The sequence below is a fragment of the Haemorhous mexicanus genome, chromosome 5 (genome assembly GCF_027477595.1).
Source record: "Haemorhous mexicanus isolate bHaeMex1 chromosome 5, bHaeMex1.pri, whole genome shotgun sequence".
NCBI classification, from domain to species: domain Eukaryota; kingdom Metazoa; phylum Chordata; class Aves; order Passeriformes; family Fringillidae; genus Haemorhous; species Haemorhous mexicanus.
This window is the reverse complement of record NC_082345.1, coordinates 13276255-13294200: the sequence shown is the minus strand read 5'-3', so window position 1 is coordinate 13294200 and position 17946 is coordinate 13276255. Positions and strand designations below refer to the sequence as shown.

Sequence of the window (17946 nt, the reverse complement as noted above, 5' to 3'; positions counted from 1 at the left end):
GCAAAAGCAGCTGAAGCCCCGCACCGGCCGGGCTGTAGGGCGAGGTGCCTCTCCCTGGGTGATGAAGAGGAGGGCAAGCTGCTTCGGCTAACAAGGGACCCTCGGGCGAGGCCGGCTGCAGCAGCTCCGCGGTGCGCTCCTCCCGGGGGAGCTGCGGAGGAGTGGAAAGGAGGGATTCGGTCCCGTCCCGCCCCCGCGCCCGCCCAGCCCAGCCCGGCCCGGCCCGGCCCGGCCCGGCCCGGCCCAGCCCCGCGGCGGGGGCGAGGCTGCCCCGCGGCTGACCCGCCCGGCGGGCGCGCCCCCTCCGCATCACACGAGGGGGCAGCGCGGCCGCTCGCTCTGCCCCGGCGCCCGCCTGCCTTCCCTCCTCTCGCCGCCTCGCCGCAGCCCGGGCTCCGCCGAGTCAAAGCGCGGATCAGGTTCCCTGCCTCCAGTATAAAAATCTCGGCGAGAAAGCTCCGGCGGGAGAGAGAGCGGAGCCGGCGAGCCCGTCCGTGAGGAGCGCACGGACGCGCGGCGGCAGAAGCGGCCGCTGCTCACCGGCGACGGTCGCGGCTCGCCCCTTTCAGCTGCGGGAGAAGAGCTTTTTGCCGCCCGAAGTAAGTCCGAGGCAGCGGCGGGCACTCCCGGGCTCTGCCCGAAGGATGGTGCCTCCAGTGCTTGTTCCCCCGGGGCAGGGTGGGAAGCGCTTCCCCTCGTCCCTGCCGCGGCTCCGGGACACTCGCCCCAGCAGGACTCCGCAGAGGGTGACCGGCCAGAGGGGCCGTGGGGCTGGGTGGGAGCAGGGGTGCACCTGAGGGGGACACCTGAGCCCCCGGAGACACCTGGCCGAGGTGCTGGGTGAGGTCTGGGAGTGCCCAGGAGCAGGAACGGGACCGCGCTTTGCCGGTGGCGAGCGCTGCCGCGGTGCTTCGGTGCCTGGGAGCGTTTAAATGCCACTGCAGGGTGACAGGGACAGCGGTGGCCGTGGGTGACGCGACCCAGCGGGGAAGGGCGGCAGGGGTGTTCGGGCAGGTCTCTTTCGAGAGGACAAAAGGGCAGCGGAGCGCAAACCCCCTGCGAGTCCCAGTTACCCTGTGCCAGGAACGTCCCGGCTGGAACTCGGGAGTTTAAATTGTACCTTCAGACCGAGCGCTTCAGCTGATATTTTTCTTGGGACTTTGCCTTCTTATCCCTAATTTACTCCAGGTGAAAGACCTAAATCTAACAAGTGCTGATAGATCTGAGTCGTTAGTTTGTGTCTTCTTCCTCGGGAAGGATAGGCTGGAGAAAATCAGAGTTAACAATGGTGAAAACACAGTTTCCTCTTTGTTGAACGTATATGTTACTCTGCAAATGTTTCAGGTCTCCAGCCTCGGTGCTTCTAACTCCTCACCCTCCTTTCTTCTTTCCTTTGTAAAAGTACAACTTTTCGTAGGGGAGAGGTAGTCTCCATCCTGCGGGGACTTATCTGCTCCTTTTACCTCTTCCACTTGGCTGTCGCACCTCTCCTCCACGCTGCCAGAGGCTTTGCCTTGGTGATGAATGGCAACTGCACTTTAGCTTGGTGGTACCCTCGGGAGCTGGCTCCTAGGCTGTGCACCTGAGAGACTGGCTGGTTCTTGGGAGCCCTGGGGAAACGCTTGTGACAGGAGTTAAATCTTTCTCTGCCACACAACCCTGCAGCTATGGATAGTGGTGTTTTAACTAGATCCTGCTTGCTTGCAATGACTTCTATTACAGCAGAGGAACATTTTACCTGTGGCTCATCAGCTCTTGAGTCGATGTCCTTTCCTTGTTTTCCCTCTGGGCACTGATTTTTTTGAGCTTTTAGCAAAGCTCAACTTTCTGAACAAGAAATAAATGATGTGTGTAATTGACTGTATTAGGGAGAAGGAAGGGAAGGGATGGAGAGAGAGAAAGAGAGAAGGAAAGTAAAAGTTGTTACGAAGAAATACTTGGGTTTTTATGTGTTCTGAGCAGGGTTCTTGAGCTGATTACAAAAATATTTAATGTTTCTGTGTGTTTTGTTGTTTTGTTGGTTTTGGTTTCCTCCCTGAAAAAGAATAAGAATTAAAAAAAAAAAAAGTCTGAACTTTTGATCATGAGAAATAGTTTGAAGGGAAAAAGGAACCAGTGTATTTGTGACAAAATTTGTTAATTTGCTGTAGGAAAGAAAATTTGGGAGCGATGGAGAGGGTACTTAATCAAATTAAAAAAAAAACAACCCAACCCCCCATACCTGACCCCAAAAAGCAGCAAAACCAATTCCTACTGCATAATTTAGCAACTTTTGCTAAAGAGAAGGAAAGTGGAGATTTAATAAACTCCTGTTTCCAGACTGAGCTAAACTCTTGAGTGTTTTTTTATGTATCAAGCTTTGGGTGAAACTGAAGGACAGAAACTCACCAACTTTACTCCCGAGTCAGCTCTTGGGTGGGGAAAAAGAGAAGCCAGCAACAAATTTTCTTTTACAAATGGTAAATATTCATTTATAGTGTAGAAGTGGCCTAAGAAAAACAGGTTTTTTTGCTGTTATCCAGATGTCTATCCCCAGTTATTTGAGATGCAGTCTGTGGCTGAGGCATCATTGCCAGCAGAAGGTTTGTCTCACTATAGGATTACAAAACATAGTGCTGCTATCCCAGCACCATATGCCTGACACTGGGAACACTTTGGAGGCTTATCTTATTCCTGACACAGCTCTACTGGTGGATGTTTTGGGTAGATTAATCTTTCTGCCACAAATATGAATATTATTACTTAGCGGACTTCCAGCAGTTGTGGTTTCGGCAAGGTACTTCCTTGACACGTCCTCTATTTCTTCTTGATCATTCTGGGAATGGTTGTTCCTGACTCCTTAGATAACAATTAAAAATAATTCTTTACAGGAGCTCTGAAAATGCACTCATTTAACTCATGCTATTTTTTTTCTCTGTGTGTGTTTGTGTGTGTTGGGGTTTTTTTTGTCAAGGAAAATACAATTTATCTAGTGTTATGGCATAACAAGTGTTTTAGTGTAAGACGAGGGCATTAGGGATGGAGCTGGCATGGCTCATTGCTTCTGCTCTGTTCCGGCCCCCTCATTACCTACATTCCTAACTGTGGCATTTTCTGTGGGAATTGCTCTTTAACAATGTATGCTTTGCCTCGATATTTACAACCTCTTGCTGGTCAGTGTATCAAAAGCATTTTCATTTAGAGGATGCATTTCAGGACTTTAATTGAGGAAATCTCTTTGTTCCAGGGCTCCATAATAAACCATACAAAATGCTGTCTTTGAACGAAGTAGGTCACTGTAACGCGTGCACACACAGAGTGATTCTCATCTGCTTAGGGGAGCCACACTCGCTTGAGCCATATCCCTGGTGAGCTTGTCCCTGATTTATCCTTCTTGGACTGCCTTGTTCACAGGGAGCTTATGCTGAAAATTCACTGCTGGAGGTCATTCTCCATTCTTGGCATCTCTGGCAGCCTTAAGCTTAAATTGCAGCCTCATTTTCTATCCAATCAATACCACTCTTATGTCACTGAGTTTCCATGGTGCCCCCAATCTTCTGTCTACATATTGATGTCTGACAGCAGGAATGGCATTCTGTGTTGCTATATATACTTACCAAACCTGTCAAAACTATTTAGGGTCTGTCGCACTAATTTATATCCATATCCTGATATTATTTGTATCTGTTGAGCTTTGACTGATGGAACTTGCTGCACTATGGAATCGGCCCCAACAATGCACTCCAGGGATGGCTCAAGGGATGGATGTTTTGAGAAAGGGGAAAAAGACTCTCTTCTAGAGTAGCTGGGGTAGTCTAGAATCCTTTGAGCACAATAGAGTCATTTTGAAAACATCCAAGTCTCAATGGCTCCAAGTTAATGCTTTGGAAATCATTCTTCATTGTGCTGCTCTGAATGCACAGAGAGTCCTCTCCAGTAGAGCCGTGGGGAGGAAAACAGAAAAGTGGGCATTGTCAAGTGCTCAATGTGTGTTTGAGGGGAGTTCGGGGAAATTTGAGTTAGTTGTCTGACATCAATTTCTTCAGCAGAAGCACTGTGGAAAAATGGAATGAGAGGAGCCAGCAGTGTCTTCTGTAATGTGGATGTTTTTGTTTCACTACAATAACCCACAGAGCAGAGTTGTTGCATAAGAAGTGTTATGGCAGTGTCTCTGTGGACTGGCAGAGCAGCAGGGAAACCACATGAGAAAAGGCACATCTTCTGTATATCACTAAATTTCAGGGCAGTTGTTACTCATGTCAGCAGTATTAAGCACTAAATAAAGACCATATCAATTTTTTTTAAATTCAAATATGCTTTGAAAAGTGTTGACTTTAGATTGAACAGAAGTGGTCATCGGCTGGAGATCTCTTTAATCCCACTACTTTTAACATGAGCTTGATCCAATTCATGAAATAAGATCTGGCAGTCAGTATGGAATTTGCTTCTTAATATTTTCTTGTTCTGAGTTGCCAGAAAAAGTGATCTTGTGATGCCAAGTTCGTCAATACCTTTCAGACTCTTTTCAGGCTCCTACAGTTTTTTCCCAAGTGAAAAATAAGGACGTTGAAGACTTAAAAGGACCTGTTGCAGGTGGTGGCATTAAAGTAGTTCAGTTTGTTTTCAGCAATGGTTCACCTTACCAAGGTAGAAAGGGTCGGCAGGACTTCACCTAACTCTTGGCAAATATGTCTCTTTTACTCCAAGGAACAGAACCACTGTGCCATTTAAAAATATCTGGCTCCACTTTCTGCAGTGGCACTGTGATGATTTTCTTGTTTTTTAACTTTATTTGCTTCCATGTCTACGTGTGTGGGAGTGACTTTTGCAAAACTGTAGTCGTCTTTCAGGCTGAAGATTGAGAGAACACAGCTGTAGGCAGTTTGATGGGAGATGAGAAGGGGGAGTGGGAATGTAATAAAAGAGGGCTGTGTTACTGATAAAGCCAGGGGATTTTCACCCTCACCATCCCTCCACTCCAAAGAGCCCTTCCTAGCCTTCCCAGAATGGCACATTCTGGACCTCTTGAGGTGAGGAGATGAGCTAACTATATCTGAAGCAAAATCCAGTTCCATTACATTAAGAAAAATGTATTAATGTGTTATTTTGGCCCTTAGGAGCACATTGCTTGGCAAGTGCCACTGATTGCATGGCAGCTGCAACAGAGGGCTCAAGACTTTTAGAGCAGAAGAGGGTTACGGGAGTTGGGTATTTTCAGATAAAAATAGTCTTCGAAAATAAATAGTGCTTGGGGCTCCTGCACGCTGCCATTTAGTAACTGCAAAGTTTTAAACTGGGCCTTTCTCCTTTGGGGCCTGCCAGCACTATTTCAGAGCTCATTAAAGGTTTCACAAGAGCATTATAAAAATCTTCCTTCTTCATTAGTTTCTACACAGTTTCAGCATAGCCTGGACCTTGTAAACATCCCCTGTTTAGTTGTGGATGAAACCATCATCAAATGGCTGTGGGGAGGGAAGAGAAAAAGGGGGAATTCTCTAATACTCCAGTAAAAATCCGTATTTTTACACTGGTCTACAGGCAGCTAAACACATGAATGAAACACAGTTTTTGCCATCTTCAAGGAATATTTTTGGAGGAATTCCCTATCTGTACAAAAACTTTCCTCTCGAGAGTAAAACCAGACAGAACAATTGGAAGGGAAGACAAAACTGGATGGGCTCTGCTTTCCTTCTGAAAGCCTCATCTGCACACCTGGGCTGATGCTCAGATGTTTAAGGGAGGCTGGTCCAGCTGAGTGGAGATTGGCACAGGACTATGAGGTGGAGCTAGACTGTTTCTTAGGCTGGAGTGCAAAGTTGGTCTTCATCTCCTGAGCTCATTAAGGCACAGAGACAACTCTGCTGCTGTCTCCATCATCTGACTTAGCAAAGGCATCTACCTGTTGCCTTTTCTGTCCCTAAGGATTAAAAAGGCAAAAAAACAGATAATTTGACTCCATGGGTAGGCTGGAATTGAATTCCTTGTGCATTGACACAACCACTAAATATATATGTATCTGTGGAAGCCAGAGTGTCCCTGCACAGAAATAACTCTATTAACTTCTCAGATTCAGTTCCAGTGGATATCAGGCACAGAACTTGTTTTGTTCTCTTTTATTTTGTGTGTGTGGTTTTTTTTTTCCCTCAGAGCCATGCAAACAGTGGCATTAGTTTCATAACCAATTAAAGATGATATGGCTCTTGCATTTAAGGCTTCCTTGTTTCTACTGGATCCCTAGAACAACAGATTCATTTATGCATGTGTTTATTTTTTTAGCTCTACTCCTCACACATCATGTATCTCGAAGTGCAAGGGAGCCTTAGTAGTGCAACGCAAATGTATGCACCCATCTGTAGCCAGCAACAGAAGGCTCACAGTCTGTAGCATCTTTTCTTCTGTGACAGGAGCATCCAAAATGTGCTCAATACATTGTGTGAAGGTATTTGTTGTATCAAAAAACTTTGTTTTTAAAGATAACTATTTTAGGTGTTCTGGTTTGTTTTTTTTTCTTTTTTTTAGCAGGTTTATGGCATGTGAGCAGCAATGGGAAGAGTGACATTGTCTCAAAACGCCCATTTTAACATTTCTGTATTGCTCATTTAGGCACTTTGTCAGATGGTGAGGGATGGAGCTCGTAAGGAAGGTTTGTTGTCTTTGAAAGTAAGATGGGAATTGATTTAGAAATAGCCTTGGTAGAAAGATGGCAGTTCTGGTATGGTGGTGTCTGTGCAATGGTGCTACAAAGTCACAGCTTGCTTTCAGACAACCAAGCTTCTTCCATTTCAATATTTAGTTCTTTTTCAGCTCACTAGAAATCATATTCTTCCTGTCTAGAAGAGATTAATATTTAACCAGGCACACATCCTACAAACATTATTCAGGCAAAGTCGATGCTTCAGCAAGAGCTTCATGAGAATAAGGAACATATAATTCAGTCCAAGATTTAGAAAGAGTATCTCCTCCTTTGTTTTGGCAACAAATTCTTCAACATAAGGCACAAATGCACCATTATCCTGCTAAATGGTTGTGACTCTTGTGCTTCTTGAAGCAAAATCTCATTACTTTCATTGAAAGTACCTTTGGAGTGAAGCATCTTTTAGTAAATTAGACATAATAGATTGTTCTGGTATTCTGCCTTAAATCTGATAGAAAAACACTTTGTTCCTTTAGTTTGCACAATAAAAATTGCATGTTTAAAAGTAGCCTCCCTCCACCTTCCCCCATCACATTGAACAGAAATAATTTGAATTTCTTTTTCTGCCTAGGATGGTTTCACCTGGAAAACCTGTAGGGTTTTTTTTTTTTTTTTACTGTAGGGATTTAGCTTGCTTTTTGGTGCTGAAAAGCCCCTGAGATGCCATGGTTGCTTCCCAATAGCCTGTGCCACCTGAGTGCCTGGTTGTTTGCTTGGATTGCTGCCTTCCCAGAGGCCAGAAAGATATTTTCCTTTGTGCAAGAGTCACTTGCTTTTATTAGAAGCCTGTCTGGCTGCAGCTGATACGCAGTAGGGACGGCTGGGTGGAAAAAATCTACTAGCCAACAGATAGGATTTTCAGCAGTCTTCCAAAAATGCTGCAAGCTTTGATTCAGGAACTTCATGTCATTTCACTTAGTAAATCCTCACTTTGCTAAGCTGTCCCTTCAGCCCGCGTTTCTTGTCCGATTTGCGCGTTGTCAGACGCTTTTGCTAATCTCTGCAGTTGATGTTTGCTTAAGTGATTATTTGGCAGGAGCGTGTCTGTGTGTGTGTGATTGCTGTTGGCATGGCAGTTGGTATGATATGGCATTAGCATACTTGTTCTGTGCTCTGGGCCTCCTCCTCTTCTAGGCTTATTTATGCAGCAGAAGGACAAAAAAACCCCCACAAACCAAATCAGAAACCCATGTGGGAGCTGGTTACAGTACAACGATCCACTGGCCAGTTTGACCAGAGATCTGCAGAGTTCGGGGGAGCCTGAAGGTTGCTCTCATTTTCCTTCTAGTACTTATCCCAAATAGACCATCCACCAGCAGAGAATTTGTAAAGAGCTGGCAGGGATTATGGGCTACCCAAGTAGGGGTATCTGCGTTGAATTTGGTCTTTGCTGTGCTTGCAAATACCATGGGAAACTGTATTTATGGGGTGGTAAAGAAGAAAAGTCAAGCTCCTCTCCCTTCATATTTGTTCAGCTCAAGAGTCTGTCTTTAAATGGGACATGGATTTTAGTTTGTATTTTGGACTCATTAATATTGAGTGGTCATTGGGATTAAGGTGTATTTGTTTTAAGAGGTGCCATTGTCTTCTTTCCATCACTTCCAATTTGAGCTGTAGTCTGTGTGTGTCTTGTGCATTGCTGGAGCATCTTTATGGGCTCCGAGTTCCCTCACTGAAAACAGTGGGATTTACTTAGACAAAGTAAATGTAAAAGTGCGTGTGAAATCTTTGCTTGATTGTGCAAACTTCATTTAAGAGTTTAACATAATTAGTGGAAATAAAACTCTTTGATGACATAGTATGTGTTCAGACCCATGGCCTTTGTGAGTGGGTGGGATGAAAGCTCTTGTGAAAAGTTTTCTAGCTATAAATTTACCGTGGAGCCTTTGTCAGCTTCACTTGGTATATTTCTGGAGACCTGTTTAAGCATGAGCTGCTCTTCTATAATTATTTTTTTTTTTTAGTAGAGTCAAGCTACTGATGAGCTGGGTTTCTCCTCCACTTTCCAATATAAACTGCTTCTGTCAGTCCATGTTAATAACCATACCTTTCCAAGGCAGACTCTGGGCCAGATGGGTGCATAACCCCTGGCCAAACCTGTCCCTGAATGGCAAGCTAGTGCTGTGAAGCTTCTGAGCTTATCCTGAAGAGAGGTGGAGGCTTCCATCTTCACATTGGGATCAACCCTTGGTTTTGTCTCTGAGGGGAGAAATCTTCTGGGCTTAACATCTGAAATGTTTTGTAAAGTTGGCTGAAATCAGAAAGTCAGGCGAGAGGGGAACATTTTCTCTCTCTGTTTGTAACTACCTGGAAAATTTGCCATGCTTTCATGATGGAAAAAAAATAAAAATCAGAAGTTCAGAAAGGGATAAGAAAGCGAACTTCCTGTTCTTACTCATAATATTGATCCAGAAAAGTTGTTTTGAAGCTGCTTTCAAAAACATTTACAGGCACTTCCATTATTTTGCAATGGAGTTAACATTTACAAGCACCTCTTCTTTTGTGGTGGAACATGTAGTGCCCTACGTGTTCCTGGCCTTTCTTTGGCTGCTTCTGAGTGCCCAAATACAGCACCTCTGAACTGGTTTTCCCAAAGGGTGAGAGCTTTAGGGAGCAGTGGTAGGTTGAAAACTGCCACACAAGAAAAGGGCTTAAAAAATAAAGGTGGCATCTTACAGCATCTACTTTTTTTCATTTAGTTGCAATGTACTATATTTTAGTTTGAATTATTTATGACTCTGTCTTCAAGTCCTTTAAATAAGAGCCCCTCTTTCCTGTGCTAACCACAACCATAGGATGAGTGGGTATGGCAGGCTTGGGTTTTTATCGAGGAACAGAGAGAATGTGTAGAGACTTTGCCCTTACATCATGCTTTACACACATCCCAAAAGCAAGTCTCTGCTGGGAGAAACTTAAAAAAATGCATAGCAAAAATGTGTTAGATAACTTTAGAGTTACCAATTGTGCAACATGTACTGTAAATGACAAGTTCACATCTTTATGCATTGACACTTTCATCATGTGCAATAAGGCTCTGATTCCAGTTGGGATTTTACCAACTGAGATTTCTCAAGTAATTGTGGGTGGGAATTTCTTGTCTTATTTAAACTGCAACAAACAAAAAACTCAGAGCAGGAGAAGTCTGTGAAATGTAAATTATCTGTCTTAAGTCAAGAAAAATTGAGGTTGAAATATTTCATCTAAGGCTTATCGAAATGGAAATTTTTGTGTTACTGAATCTGTGATTTCAGGTCAGTGGAATTCCAGTTTGTATCTGAACACTTCCAGCACTTAAAGGGCATTGAGAGAGTGGAAACAAGAACTTAGCCTACATATGAGATAGACACATTGGCTACAGAAAGCTCTTCATGATGCCCTGTGATGTCCAGCTCGTGCTCTTCATTAGGATCATGATGTCTCAGAAAAAGTGCTGTAGAATACAGCAGTGGGCAACAAGGAGCATTTTCTCAAGTTTATCCTTTCCTGATCCATTTAAAATTTTCTTCAAAGCATAACTTTGAGAATTAGAATCTAAGTGTAGTATTTGTAAACACTTTAAAGAGTTGCAATAATTGTAAGTATTATAGAATTGTCTGTTTATAAAATAATTGGAAACAGTTGAAATAATTTATAATTGTTATTTGCAATTATTCCTACTATTATTGTAGAATTCAACAAAAATTAAAGTTTTATTTCATTCTTCCCTCCAAAACTTGTGCATGTCCTTTTCAATTGCTTCACAGGACAGTTTTGATTTTTTTTTCTATTTTATTTCTTTTTATTCTCCCCTTATAATCATAACTTCTGTTGCAAAAAACATTTTAGCCTTTGATTAGTGCCCTTAGCAGAGAATAAACTTGGTTTTCACTGCCTGATGCAAAGTGTGATTGGTATGAAATGAAAGGGATATTTTTTTAATCTCATTTGTATCTGTCTTATATTCCTTCAGGTTTAAAAGATATATTCTAGGTCTAAATACTTTTTGGAGTAGCAGAGCTTCCAAGCTGCAGCTGCTGATCCCAAGGGAACTCTGGTTTCCTTGCTCAGATTCCTTTATGGTTCCAGCTTTGCTGCCTCGCAGAGCTAAACCATTGATGGCAGAAAGTGCTTCTGTAGCAGCAGCTGGGTTGGTCTGTGAGTTAAGACCTGGCTTTTCCCTAGGCATGGACCACTCTCTTCAGTCTGTGAGTTAGGCCTGGCTTTTCCCTAGGCATGGACCACCCTCTTCAGTCTGTGAGTTAAGCCTGGCTTTTCCCTAGGCATGGACCACTCTCTTCAGTCTGTGAGTTAGGCCTGGCTTTTCCCTAGGCATGGACCACCCTCTTCAGTCTGTGGGTTAGGCCTGGCTTTTCCCTAGGCATGGACCACCCTCTTCAGTCCAGTTATAAAAGATGTGAAAGTTGATGGAAGAGCATGGGTTGAGTTCTGTAAAACGAGGCTTATGTGGATTTCTTAAAACTCTTTGCAAATAGTGTTCATCTTCCTTGGCTTTAAATGTGGATAGATCTGGAAGGGGTTTTCCCCTAGGCAGATGAGCCACAAGCAATCTGTTTAGGTTTTGAAGATGTATTTTCATTACACTGAATAGCTGAGGTTTCCTGAATCCTAATTTTGAATTCATGTGTCTATAATGTCCTTATTTTCATAACCTCAACTTGTCTCTTCTTTAATCTCTCTTCTATGTAAATAGTGCAGTAGGTCACCTTTCATAAATATTACACATTCTCTCATGTTTCTCATTTTCAGCAGCCTTAGCAGCCCCATGCCTAGTTCTAAATCAACAGAATATTTGTTTCTTTATTTCTAAGCTCACAATTCATGCCCTTATTTTAGCAGTCACACTTAGTTGAAATTTAACCCAGCATTCTATAATTTTAATTTCCACAGTCAAACATTTTTTTTGTACTACAGCTTACAATTTTAGAAGTGCTATTCCAAAGTTTTGTCTACTCTGAAATGACTCTTTTGCTAAGCATAGGGATGTGACATCATCGGTCTTCAGAACTTTTTTGATGTCTAGAAGTTAGTTCAGTAGTGACTGGTATATAGTGGAAGCAGATAAATAAATATATATATTGTTTGTTTGTGTTTTTTTTTTTTTCCCCATTAGATTTCAATATGTCTGGGGTGAATTTTTTGTCCAGTTGCCTGGATTGTGAGAACAAGGACCCCCATACTGTAGTTAACACAACATTTTATGGGCAGAGTGTTTTGTGGACTTGTTTTCCATTCTTTCTATCAGATACTTCACAAAAGCCTTCTGCATTTGCACTGATCCTAGGCAGGGCTTTGGGTGCTAAAATATCTCCCATTTGTATGGAAAAAATATTATTGTTATCTTGGGAGTCTCTGTTGGCTGATACTGAAGGAGTGACAGTTACCTCTTGTCCCAAGATGACAAAGCTCTCCTAACAGTTTCAAAGTCTCTGAAAATCTGAACTATTTACATCTGGTAAAAAATAGCCCGGATATGTTTTTGAAACATTTTTGTAGGCTAGTGAGTTGTCATTTGTAGGTTATGATTTATCATTGTGAAAAATGTGCTTTTTTTAGACTTCTCTATTTTGTGGGGCTCCTATTTCCAACTAGCTGGTTTACACTTGCCTTTAACTGACTTTTCTCAGCTCTGGAAATGCAGTTTAGTGCAATCAAATTTCTCAAGTAGTTTCTTTTTTTCATTTGCTTGATTTTATTTCCCCTAACTCTGTCTGGCAGTTCTGCCTCAAGTTCTGTACTTGTAGAACCCTGGGGCATGCATCTCCCTTCCCTGCTCTGCAGTGAAAGCTGAAGCAGGGGAGCCATTTGACTTCTGTGCAATCTCTCTTCCTGCCCTCACTGACTTTGCATCAGCAGAGTCTGCAGGACCCACTGGCTCTTCTGGAGTTCCATTCTCCTGTGTGCCTAAGGAATGCCTTATTACTTGTCACTATGCATTTGCTTCCTTGTTCTTCAGCCTTGCTCTTGGACCTCTTAATCTCCATTTTACGTCTCACCTGCCAAAGTTGTTCTCTCCTATTAGTTTCACTTGGGCTGCATTTCCATTTTCTTTCTCTTAAAGATATTCTGTGAGTGAATAAATTCTTAAACTACATTTGCAAAGTAATTTTGCTTTTTTTTTTTTTTTTTTCTGACTGACCAGAAATATCATCAGTGATTGCACTTTGGCATCATTTCAGAATATCTATGTAATTCTTGGCATGTGTTTTGAAAGGATGGATCTCAGGGAACAGAAAGAAGCGACTCCCAGATTCTGTGATTTTTAAAACCTGGTTCTCTTAGCACTGATAATGACCTCCCAGTCATACACCAGAATCAGGCAGTAACTGTGGTGTGAAGATTTCAAATGACTGTGAGAGAATTCTATGTTTACATCCTGTGGAAATGTATCTGAACTGCTGCAGTCCTCACTTTAGAAATAAGTGTAGAAACAGCCCTAATTCCTTAATCAATTCTTTTTCATTGTTTGGGGCTTACTCATTGCAGATTTTCCTTCTGTAATCTTCAAACTAACTGCCATCGTGTGAGTTGGTTACACTGACAAGAAATAGTTTAAATAAATTATTACACTTTCACCTTTATGGAAAATGGTAACGCCATCATTTGATCACCAAGTATTTCACATTGATCAGCCCTGGTCTCGACTGGAGGCTTGTATATTATCACCCTCAAAACTGTGGCTCAACATTTCTGTCTGGAAACTCTCCCCTCCTGTACCTCCCTGCCAGGAAAGCCTGAAAAAAAGTCCTATTTGTCCTTCTGACTTCTTCCTTAGCTGGTATGTGAGCAATATTGTACGTTTTTGCCTTTTCAGAAGAATTCCCTCCAACCATTTTAACCAAAAGCCTGATCCAAAGTATCTGAAGGTCCACCAAAGTAACTAAATATATATGTAAAAGTTAATGTATATACTTATATAGGCTCATTGTGATTTAGATTGGCTGTATAATTTAACAATTTTTGTGCTCCTTCCTTGTTGGGGGGGATTTTTTTTGTTTTTTTAAATTACCAGCTAGGCAAACTGTGCTCCAGGAAGCTGTTTGTGATATCAGAAATGTGAGCTAATTACAACCATATACATCTAATTTGTTGCCCTGATGCTTTTCAGCTGTGGCAAATGGATAACTATTTGAAAACCAATATGTTGTCAGAAGGGAAATGTCCTGTGAAAACTACCCATTTTCCCTTAAGTCTGACTGTGTTCAGTTTATCTAATGCTGACTTAGTCTACATGCATCTCACAGAAAATTATTTTAATATTAACTTGTCATAGTAACACTTATATTTCTAAAATGTCTTTCATTTAACTCCTAGAATTATTTATATTATTTGAAAAAATGATGTTTATTCTCTTCTCTTTTCCCCTTTCTGATTCCTATTACGGAAAACCAAGTCTTAGTAAGTTGAGGTTGTGGGTACTTTAATGTTATTACCTTTTAAGTGTGGAATCCCAAAGCAACTCTTTTTTTGAAAGAGAGGAAGCTTTTGTTTCAGCCTTCATTTTGGAGCTATCCTGCATGCTCAGCAGTGGTGGGGAGGGCAGGCCTTGGACATCTCCCACTGTGCTTGCTCCTCAGCAGAAGGTCATGTGCAACCCTTTCCCCAGGTTGCGTTCCTGTGCACAGATGGAATGAGAGAGATGGGACAGTAGTGCTTTATCACTAGCTGATGTCACAACAAGCAGTCTTGAAAACATCTCTGTGCATTTTTTTTTTTCTGTTTTGATGCATGCCAGCATCTTTTTAGCAGAAGAAAATCAACTTATGCAAGCATATGCCAAGAGCAGGAAGAAAAGGCTATTTGATCAGGAAATGGGCTTGTCTTTAGCAGTTGGTTTTCTTTCTTTGTGCTACTGGAACAAGATTTATAACAGTGATTAGTAATCACAAAGGTCACCCAAGCAATATTAAATTCATATCTTTAGAGAAAAAACATCTGTAAAGGAGTATATGAAGAGGAAAGAGGCAGTTGTGAGCCTGAGCTGGGCAGCACCAACATGTTCTTCCTTTTTAGCAAACTGGTGTTTGCAGGTAGGGTGCACTGCCACTTGTCAGCCCTGTCTCTCAGCATTTCCATATAAGCCTGTTAACTGGATTGGGCTGGACTTAAGAAAGAGCTCATTCCTAATCTTGATGGGCTCAAGTGGCTTTTATGGAGGGTGCTGTGCATGGGCACAAGGGCTTAGTGTTCCTTGTCATCATGTGAGTCACTAAATGCGTTACAGGTTTTGCTGTGACACACACAGCACCAGGAGTGACAGAAGCCAACTGAGGTTGCAGATAACCTCTTGCTTCTAAAGGTGGAGCTTTGATCACATTTGCCCACCGTGCCTCTGAGTGTGGCAAATGAAGGAGTGACAACAAATAGCTTTTATTTAAAGTCAGTCATTGTTTAGGTGCCCCTTGAGGAAAAATGTGCCTGGTTTGAATAGTGCTCTGCTGTGCAAAGGCTTTGGAAATGAAATAACTTGGCCTTTCTGAATAGCACACCTGTGTTTGACATCCAGCTGCTAATGCCACTGCACTGAACTGCACCTTTAGAGGATTTGTGGGGGAGGGAAGAATTTAAGTTCGGTGGAAATGTTGTTGTCATATGACAGGTAGAAACAAGGACTGCCAGCCTCCTGGGACTGGAGTGAGCCTTCAGCTTGGTCAGGTGGAATTGGTCTGTGGGATTTGGTGGCCCTGTTAGCACAGCAGAAGTGTGTTCTCTGCTGCTCTGGTGTTCACCACAGCTCATGCAGCATTCATGACATTGTCTTATGGTGTGCTTTCCCATGTGTGTGCTTTGCAGGTTTCCAGCAGCTCTGTGAGATCCCAGAGAAACCTACCATTGTTCCCATTCTCCTCTCTCCCTGTGTGTGTGGTGAAGCACACAGCATGTGTGTATAACAGGCAAATCACAGCAGCCAAGGTCAGGAGAAGTCAAGAGGGTCTGGACAAATCAGTTTCTCTGCAATTGAGAGAGTTTTTCACTGTAAAATGGAACACACTGTCCTTTGGGTTTAAAAAAATGCGCAGATACAATATTTGGAATCTATGGTAGCAGGAGACTGAGAGCAGTTCCTATTTGCTGCCAAGAATGCCGAGTGTTCATCTTTTAACCCAGTCACTCCAGGACAGCTGAGCTCCACCTGTGGTTTGTGTGAGTTGTGTGGTGCTCAAGGACTGACCCTAGTTACTGTCTGCTTTCAGTTATGGCACGGTTTGGTGTGAGAATTTCCAAGGGGGAGTTGGGTGCAGTGGCTGAAATGTGCTTGACCCCATTTGGTGCAACTTCAGCATCTGCCTCTTTGGAGGCTGGGTTGGTTTGGAGCTGGGGAGGCTCCTGAAGAGGCAGAGACCACTCAAAACATTTGAATTTGTGATTCCTGGAACATCTGCCATGGCTGGAAAGGCAGATTAAGATGGTGTCCAAGAAAGGACCAAAGAGGATTGATTGCAGGGGGCTCTAAACCTGAGGAGAGGACTTTGATGTGCTATGACAAACCCAGACAGCACATCCTGGGAAGCTCCCAGGCCTAACACTGATTGGGAAACAAGCTGCATTGTCCTGCTCTTAGAGCCTTTTTCCAGGGCTAGTCTTGGGACAGCTGTTGGGATGGTGGAGCTGGGAAAAAGGGCTCTCACACTGTGGGGAGATGTGGATGCTGCAGGTAATGATTAAGAAATGGTGTGAGTGAGACACCAAGGACTGCAGTAACAATGCATTTTTTTTTTTTTTTTTAATCCTTGTAGCTAGAGCAGGACTGTGAATACAAAGGAAGTGCTGTAGGATTAGGCGTGTTCTGATGGAAGACCAGGGCAAGAGAAATGAAATGATGCCCTGTGAAATGCTTTGGCAGAGTTGTGTGTAGGAAGATTACATTTTGCTTGTGTGCAGTAAACTTGATGTAGTTAATAGTATTTAATACTGTTTTTGGTTTTTTGAGGTTTTCTTTTCCTCTCTTTTAAGCAATGTATTTACCACATAAAGGAAAACAAAATATTATTCACATATGTAGTACCTTCCAGGGAATTAGGAGGAGTCCAGTGCAGTTTGCAGTTGACACAGATTTATTTATCCCTGGCTGAAAAATCAGTTCCTGGGATGCTGTGGGACAGTCTCCAAGCAGGAGTGTGATTGGGCTTTAAAAAATTCCATCTTCTTGTGTCAAACTGAACATTTCAGGACATTTTTAAAAGCAGGTCATGATCTGGGCCCATGTATGATTGTTCTCTCCTATTCTCTTTCCTATCCTAATTACTTTTACTGAACCTTGAGGAAAAATCCCATCACAAATTCTGTGGAGTCTCTGGATCTTTCACTGGATACAGAGTTCAGGCTTCCTTTTGCTCTTCATTGGGAAAAAGGAGGAAAAAAATCTATTGCTGAAAACATATTGGGTGAAGAAGACAAGAGATGTAATAATTACACCTTATGGCCCCTGGAATGTAAGGATAAGTGGGTGTAGTATCTGACTGCAAGGGAAATCTGAGGCAGAGCTTCTGCAGAGACTTCCCCAGGCATGAGCTGGCTGGTCTGATGGCAGAAAGTTTGCAGCCTCTTTAGGAGGTGGATGTTACGGTGCTCCTCAGAAGCCCGGGTGTTCAATAGCGTCCCTTCCCCATTTCCCAGTCGCAGGGCTGCGTGAGATAAAAGCTCCGGCGAACTCCAGGACCTTGGATCGGTCTGGCGAAGTGCAGCCAGCCATTGTGAGTGTGGTTAATTCACACCGTCGCCACAGAAGACAAAATGGATCTTTGAAACAAATGTGATGGTGGGGGTAAACCCATCAATCATGTGAATGCTGCTTTACAGTAATTCACAACTGCAGCTTTTCTCTGGAGCGAGGGCTGGCCGAGTCCGATCAATCCCTTGGCTCCCAAATGGGTCTCAGCAGGCAGTAGCTTGCTCCTTGTGGGTTTGTATGTACATGAAAGCCCACTTTATATTAACTCTGTGGAATAGTATTTTTCCCTCTCTCTCTAAACCCCTTAGCACTAATTCAGTGTAATTATACTCACTGAATACAGTACTGACAGCCCCAGTCCTCCCCCTTTCCTGTCAGGATATTTGCCTAAAAATCTCTAGGTGAAGAAAATCCAAAACAACGATGGGATTCTTTGTCCTGGCCTTCTGCAGAGGTTTTTATTATTTTAATGTAACCCGATGGTCATGCTTTCAAGTATTTTCTTTAAAGCTGAAGACTGAAAGCACATTTTAATTTATTTCTTTTAAAAATTAATGAACAATTAGACTTTAGTCTATGAGGAAAATGTTAAATATTGCAAAAG

The 17946-nt window shown here is 42.8% G+C and overlaps 1 protein-coding gene across 1 annotated transcript in view; it reads left to right on the top strand.

Annotated features, from left to right (window-relative positions):
- Positions 1-344: 344 nt before the first annotated feature.
- Positions 345-17946, top strand: part of PTN (pleiotrophin) — a 78021-nt gene continuing 60419 nt past the window's right edge. Inside the window, exon 1 of the mRNA XM_059845930.1 lies at positions 345-599. The gene's annotated coding sequence lies outside the window, so the exon portion shown is untranslated. The remainder of the gene's footprint in view (positions 600-17946) is intronic.